This window comes from Pteropus alecto, unplaced genomic scaffold, assembly GCF_000325575.1.
Source record: "Pteropus alecto unplaced genomic scaffold, ASM32557v1 scaffold92, whole genome shotgun sequence".
In the NCBI taxonomy this organism is placed as follows: domain Eukaryota; kingdom Metazoa; phylum Chordata; class Mammalia; order Chiroptera; family Pteropodidae; genus Pteropus; species Pteropus alecto.
The window spans coordinates 1,265,192-1,273,542 of NW_006432447.1; the positions used below are offsets into that span (position 1 = coordinate 1,265,192).

General features: G+C 34.6%; 1 protein-coding gene across 2 annotated transcripts in view; it reads right to left on the reverse strand.

Moving 5' to 3' along the window:
* Positions 1-8,351, reverse strand: part of RASA2 (RAS p21 protein activator 2) — a 95,193-nt gene that overhangs the window by 38,338 nt on the left and 48,504 nt on the right. The window lies entirely within an intron of this gene.

Here is an 8,351-nt window from a genome sequence, read left to right on the forward strand (position 1 = left end):
CCACTTACCCTGAATATATGTTTGTATGCATTTATTTATTTATGCTGTATTTCCAAAATAGGACTAAACTAGAATGGCACAATCTGTACTGAGACTACCAAGTAATATTTAATACACATCCCCCAACTAAATATCCAACAAGGTACATTTTGTGGTTTGACAATACATTAAAATTGCTGTGGCTTCTAAAAGGGAAAAGAAAGCGGTGTGAACCTTAAATGAGAAACTACAAAACTAAGCCAGATCTATGGCATCACATCCTCTGCTAAAGCATGAATGAGAAACAAGGAAATAACTGTGGTTTCCACTTAAAATCTGATTCATATCTAGAGGGCAAGTCTCATACAATTTGGTAGACTTTTATTCTGTTCTCAGTAACAGCTCCTGCATCATTCTGTAGAAAACGTTTCAGACAATAAAAACCAAGGCATCTAAGCCACTCCATAGTAACAGTCGTTGTTATTTACAAAGAACACAGAATCTGACTTAATGATCTACTTTTCAAAATTTCTCACTAAATATCATTGAATTCATGAACTTAGTTTACATCTGGGGTCTGCATTTCCTAATGCCTAAGAGAAGCTCATGAGTGTTGCTAACAAGTATTCTTTGTTGAAAGATGTGGGCTACTGAGTAACATCCTTATTTCTCTCCACAACCCACAGATCATATATGTGGGTGAAGTGCAAATGGTATGCTGCCGAGTGAAGAAAAAAATGATAATATGACTCATTTCTATTAAATTGGGTATCAAAAATCAAACTTCTGAAACGAAACAAAGAAAGTACAGGCCAAAATAATAATTCTGGTTATTAATGTTAGGCTTAGGTACAGTCAAACTTTCCCACTGTACATATACTATGTGAAACTTACACTTCTCAAGCGAAACCTCAAAATATCTGATTTTTATGTAGCATTTGCAGTTTACTATATATTTTCACAAAATGCATCCAATTCTTACAACTGTCTCTCAGAAGAGTATAAAAGTATCTTTCTTCACGCCATTTTAAAGAAAGTAAAGCTCAAAAGTTACGTGAAAAACAAAATAAGGCTAACGTGGTAATACAAAACTTATAACAAACGGAAGAAGATTCAACTTCTATTTTCTTAACTGTATCTAAAGTCTCGCATTCTTCTACATTTCCGCTGTGCCTGAATACACTGTATTACTCTCCTTATAATACCAGATTTATCTCATGTAAACACTAATTATGAGAAATCTTAATTATAAAAATTTATTATAATTTTATGAGCTATAAAAAAAAATACAGTTCAGTATACAAAAACTTCTATAAGAATGTCTACAAACCAAAACAATAATACCTATAAGCCAAAAGTATGAGTCTATAAAATTCATCAGAAACACTCAAAGTTTTGAATGTAAGAGTTTAAAATTTGAGTTTTCTGAAAAACTTAATAGTATAAATACAGATTATTTTATTTGCTACATACATTAAGAAATATTACATTTCTAATTACCTAGGATACAGCTACTCTTCTAATTGTTAAATCAAACAATTTCACATCATAAACCACAAATGAGGAGAAATTGTTGAAAATAACCACAGTATACTAAATTATCTTATATCTTGTTTATATAAGAAGTTCTTTCTTATATAAGAAGTTCTGAAAGGGAAGGAGGGAGATATATAAAATATCACATATAAAGCATTTGATATGAATACATTTTTTAGAAACTATGAAGGAAAATAAATTTATTCCAAACTTGTTTATAATACAGAGTGATTTAAATCTTCTCCTTGGATTTTCTTTTTAACTAAAAGGTAATGTTAACTTCTATGTACAGCCAAGATAGAGTAACAAGGAATGGATTACCTGCCTACCAAAACTTTTAAGGAAAAGGGATAAAATCAGCAGCTCAGGATAGTCATCTCTGAGAGGGGAATAAACAAGGCGAGCCCTCCAAATTCTCAGCTTACTGCTATATAGTTTCCCTGAGAAGAGAGAACTATCAGTTGGGGAAGGCCAAAGTGACTAGAGTTCCCAGGGCAGAGCACTGGAAGGAAAGCTGTGTACAAAGAAAGAAACCTCTAGAGAGCTACAAGAATCCCCCTGGAGCCTTCAACTGAGTGCTGATAAGCATATACATGTGAAGAAACCACCTGAGGCTTGGGGAAAAAACATTTGAAAAGAGCAAAGGGAACAATTTCTGAAGCCCACAAACAGCTAGCCAGAGGTCTCTCTGGCCACAGAAAACCAGGTAATTCATGGGTGTTGCCTCAGTAGTGGGAAAATAGAAGCCCTAGACTAAAGGCCAACCCTTGTCCATCTAACAAAGCTTAAAGGCAAATCAGAAAGGAATGGAACTGTTTCCAAGTAACTTAATTGAGTCCTTAAGTATATTCATGGAAATATAAAAATATCCAGCAACTTCATAATGTCTAGCATCCAACAGAAAATAAGCAGCAACACAAAGAATCAAGAAAGTATGACCCACAATGAAAAAGAAAAACAAATCAATAGTAACAGGACCAGAAATGACACAGATGACAGAATTAGTAAAGACATTAAAAAAGTTAGTATAACTATATTTCATACATTTGGTAGAGACATAGAAGACATTAAAAATTTTAAGTCTAGAGATGAAAAACACAGGCCTGACAAGAAAAACACACTGAGTGGGATTAACGAATTACATATTGCAGAAGAAAAGATTAGTAAACATGAAGATAGAGCAATAGACATATAGTAAAAGGATATGTAAATGGTCTAAACATGTCAATTAAAAAGCACAGACTTTCAGATTGAACAAAATAGAAAATTATATGCTACCTGTAAGAAACTCACTATCAATATAAAGATAAAATTAGGTTAAAAGTAAAAGAATGGGAAAAAAATTACTATGCTAATACTAATCAAAAGAAAGATGATTATATGGGTAATAACAACCCAAATGTCAATCAGTAGAGCACTGGTTGAATAAACAACAGTAAATCTTCATGTTGAAAAATTCTATGTAGTTGTCAAAAAGAATAAGGTAAATCTCTATTTTCTAATTACTCTGATATGGAATGATTTTCAGAATTCATTATTAAGTGAAAAAAAAAAAGAAATTACAAAACACTACACTTTGTGTGAGAATGAGGTTGGAAACACAAATATATTTTTATTTATATTTATATATGTGTGTACATGTACGTGCTTATATTTTCAAATATACTGGGGGCAAAATCCCCAAAACTTTAACATATTGGAGTAAGGAGGGTACAGGGCTGGGAATTGATATGATATTTCTCCAAACATATCTTATTTAAGTTCTGACTTTGGAAACAGAAAACTTTTGCATTCAAAAACAAAATTAAACTTAAGAAGCAATCTTAAAAATAAAAAATAAAAATTTGAGAAACCACTAAAAAAGAATGAGAATTGCAAGGGACTAGAACATAGTATCTGACTCTATATCCTTAGTGATATATACTCTCAGAACAAATAGAACAGAAAGACCTCTTAATCTTCATTCAGTTACCTACTTGTCAGTGGTAATACTGGTATTATTTTGAATCTATTTTCCATATCTTACAAGATATAGAACACAAGATAAATAATTATGTTAATGTTAGTAATTAAGATTTTCAATCAAGAGGAAAGAGATAAAAGTATAAAATCAAAGTTATATTACAATTTTTATAATATTAAATTTAAACTAGAAATATAAAAAAGGAAGGAAGAAAGGGAAGGAGGGAGGGTGGGAGGGGAAAGCAGGGAGAAGGAAGGAAGGAAGATAGCTAGCCAGAGTAGCTGTATTAATATCAAAGTAGATTTCATAACAAAGATTCATAACAAAGATTATTACCAGGGTCATTTTATAATAATGAAGAGCTCAATTTGTCAAGAGGATATAACAACCCTAAATGTTAAGCTCCTAACATCAGAGCTGCAAAACAAATAAGGTAGAAACTGACAGAACTGCAAGGAGAAAAAAAACCAACACGATTAACATTTATAAAAATCAGTCTACCCACCAAAAACAGAAAACATATTCTTTTCAAATGCACACAGAACATGCAGTAAGATAAACCATACTTTGGGGACAAAAATCAAGTCTTGGTAAATTTGAAAGTATTCACATACTCTAAAATACATTGACAACAGTGGAATTAAATTAAGAATCAACAACAAAAAGATATCTGGAAAACTCTCAAGTATTTGGAAACAACTCACCTCTAAATAATCCATAGGTCAAAAAATAAAACAAAAGAAAAATTATAAAGTATTGTGAACTGAATGAAAATGAAAGCTCAGCATATCAAAATTTGTGGAATGTAGCTAAAGCAGTACTTAGAAGAAAATGGATAGCACTAAACACATTAGAAAAGTATAAATATTTCCAATCAGTGACCTCAGCCTCCATCATAAGAGAAGCAAATTAGACCCAAAGTAAACATAAACAGAGAGGAAATCAATTTAAAAAAAATACAAAATGAAAATCAAAAGCCATTTCTTTAAGGTCATTAAAATTGATAAACCTCTAGCTAGACTAATTAGGAAAAAAAGAGTGAAGACACAAACTATCAACTTTGGGAATAAGAAACATGACATCACTATAAAGTCTACGGATATTAAAAAGAAAAAAGGAATAACCTGAACAACTTTATGCCAAAGAACTGGACAACTTAGATTAAAAGGTCAAATTCCATGAAAGATACAAACTACCAAAGATTACTTTTAAAAAATCAAAATAGTTTTGTATCTATCAAAGAAAGTGAATTCCTGGTTTAAAAATCTTCCCACCAACAAACAAAACAAAAACACTTAAAGCTCAGAAGACTTCACTGATGAATTCTTACACTGATCATGTCAAAAATATATTATATAAAAATATAAGGTTGCTCCACAGTGTAGTGGTTAGCATGTCTGCTTTACACGCAGAAGGTCCTGAGTTCATGGCCCAGGTGGACCATACTCCGGGTACGCCAGGCCCCCCGAGTGCACTGGGAGTGCCAGGTCCCAGGTGCACACTGCGAGCATGTGGGAAGAGACGCCCCGCCTTCAGAGATCCAGTTCTTAAGGGGAAATGGCAACGTCCATAGGTCAGGGGTGAAAGTGGGGGGAGAGAATTAAAGAGGAGGGAAAAAAATATATATATATAATTAGGAACAGAGGGGAATTTTATCTCGGTCTAATAAAGGACTACTGACATACTTAATAAAAACCAAATGCTTTCCCCCTAATATAAAGAATAAGACAAGGTATGTTTGTCCTCAAACTTCTATTTAATGTTATACTGGAGGTTCTCGCCAGTGCAATAAGGCAAGAAAGAACATAAAAGGTATCCAGACTGAAAAGATGACAGATGACATGACTGTCTATTCACAGATGACATGATTCACAGATGGTATGACTGTCTATGTACAAAATTCTATGGAATCTATTAATATAGCTAGAACTAATAAGTGAATGTAACAAGAACACACACAAACAAGTTTTTTGTGTGTAACAAGAACACACACAAAAAAGTTTTTTAAATTTCTATATATTAGAAATTTATATATTAAATTTCTATATATTCTATATATTAGCAAACAACCACATATTTAAAATCAATCTATTCCTCTCTCTGTACCTCCCTCCCCATCTTCCTCTCTCCCTGTTTCCCTAATATAAAAAGTACTGCCTGGACCTCATGTCCACCTGTACCTATTTAATTTTCTGTTTGTCTCTAAATTTCTTGACCTCTCATTCACTCTGTGCATCACTGAAATCTAGATTTTTCTACATTTGTCATCTTATGGAAACTTCCTCATTAAGGTCCTCCTGAGTGTCAAATGCTATCCGTATTTTTCAGGGCTCTTCTTATTCAAATTCTCAGCTGCATACAATACTTGTGATTGCTCTCTCCTTGAAATCCTCTTCTCTCTTGGATTCTTTGGCTCCCACTCTAATGTTCCTCATATCATGTTTCCTTCATGTCTTCCTCACATACTATTCTACCTCTTTTGCTGGATCTGTTCTTATTTAACTGCTCTTTGTGCTATATAACCTCTCTCTAAACCTATTTCTTTGTATCTATTCCTTATGGCCAAAACTACCATTAACTTTACATTTATATATGAGATCTCATCAGAGTTTTAGATTTTTATATTCAAATGCCTGATGGAAATCCCTACCTAGATGTTCAGAAGCAGCTAAAACTCAACTCGATACCATTTAATTAAAGCAACTCCTTCAGCATTTTCTTTGTTGCAAACACTACCACCCACTCAGTAACACAATCTAGAAGTCTAGGAACCACACATTCTTCTTTCTTCCTCACTTCCTCACTTTGGTGATCCTACTCTTTAAATATGTCTTCATCTGTCCCCTTTTCTCATATCTGCAACTACTGTTCTGGTACAGAATCATCTCTCACCTGGATCACCCCAACAGCTTTCAAATTCACCTCACAATTTCAATACTTAACTGCTGTCACAAATCTGATCTTTCTAAAATGCGAATTTGTCCATTATTACTCTATTCTCTAAAACCTTCCAATAGTTCCATAAGTTCATATAAGTTTCATAAGTTCCTATGGTATATAAAAGCCTCCACGATCTAGTTCCAGCCAATTTCGCCAATTTCTGACCAATCTTTGACTCAAAGCTTCATATACTAAGTAACATCAAACCGCTGTTAATTACACACACACACACTGTCTCCCTCCCTCTCCCCCGCCATGCTGTTTCACGCCTTCATACTTTTGCCTATATTAGTTCTTTCCTTCTGTGGAAAAAAATCTTTTTCTGGCTAGTTACTTTCTATTCATCCTTTAAGACAACAAATGTTACCTTCCTTCTTCATTTAGCTGTTTCAAAGATTTATTTAGTGCCTATTAAGTGTCAGACGCTGGGGTGATGAGGTGAATAAGACAAACAACGGTCCCTGCCTGCATGGAGCTTAGAGTCCACTTAAAGAAACAGATGACGAGCAAGAAAGAAAAATAATAATTAAAAATAGCAGTAAGTGCTATGAAGAAGAAAGAATAGGTGCCTTTTTTAGAATAAGTGATATTTAAGCTGAAACTTAAAGAATGAGAAGGAATCAGCTAGAAAAAGAACGGACATAAGGGTATTACAGGCAAAAGGAACAGGAGGTACAGAGCCCTTAACTGGAAGAGTATGTCACAGTTGAGGAACTGAGAGGAAGTGAGAGAAGACCAGCAGGCACGTGGACAAGAGGAAGCATGCCACAAGATGAAATCAAGAGGCAGGCAGGGTCAGAACACACTGGATCTTGTGGGCCAAGATAAGGGGTTGGACTTTATGCTAAATGCAATGGGAACTCACTAAGTGTTTGAGCAGGGGAATGACACGATCTAATTTATGTTTTAAAAGATTACGCTGGGTTGAAAATAGATTTGCAGAGTGGAAGACCAGCTAAGAGACTACTGAAATAGTCATGGTTAGAAATAGTTGGTGGTTTGAAATAAGGACATGCCAACAAATATTAAAAATCAGAAAATTTAAGAAATATTTTATAGAATCAATAAGAAATGGACCCAGTATGTGGGGAGAGTGAGGAGAAAAGATGTTAAATGACACCCAGAATTCTGTTTGAGCAATCAAGTGGATGATGGTACCACTTGCTAAGGCTGTGGGGAAGAGCTGGATAGATATGAGAATCAATACTGCATTTTTAAATATTTTAAACTTGCGACATTATGAGACATCCAAGTGGAGTTGCCAAAAAGGCAGGTGGACATAAGTCTGGAGCTTAGAAAAAGGAACTAGGTTGAATGCAGAACATACAGATAATATTTAACTTTTTTTTTCTGTTAAATTTTATTTTATTTTAGCAACCTTGACCCACAGTGCTCCAGCATGCATAAGAATGTAAGTTCAATGAAGGCAGGGGCTTTATCTTCTTTATCCTTGCATCTCCAGCCCACAAACCTAGATGTATAGCCTGCTACACATCCAGGCTATATGGTATAGCCTATTGCTCTGTAGGGGAGGGAAAATATTTTTTCCTTTACATTTGTGGGTTCTTGACTGAGAAATACCTCTCCAGCTTTATCTCCAGGCACCTACGTGTCCCGCACACAGAGACGTTTTCATGACAGCCACCTTTCTAACACCCGGAATGTTCTCCAACCACCAAACATCTGAGATCCTACACAACAGGCAACTGCCAGGCTCAGGGCCAGTACCCCTCCATGGCAGCTTTCTTTTATTCGGTCCTGCGCCTCCAGCTTCCAGGAGGTACAGCATTTATCGCCCAATCCTACAATCCTATATATAAACAGGGACTGTGCCTTGTTCATCTCTCTGCCAAAAGGAAAGCATCCAAAAATCATCTGTGAGGTGAATGAAAGAGTAATGACAGTCGTTCTAAAATGGATGCTAAGAAGCTCT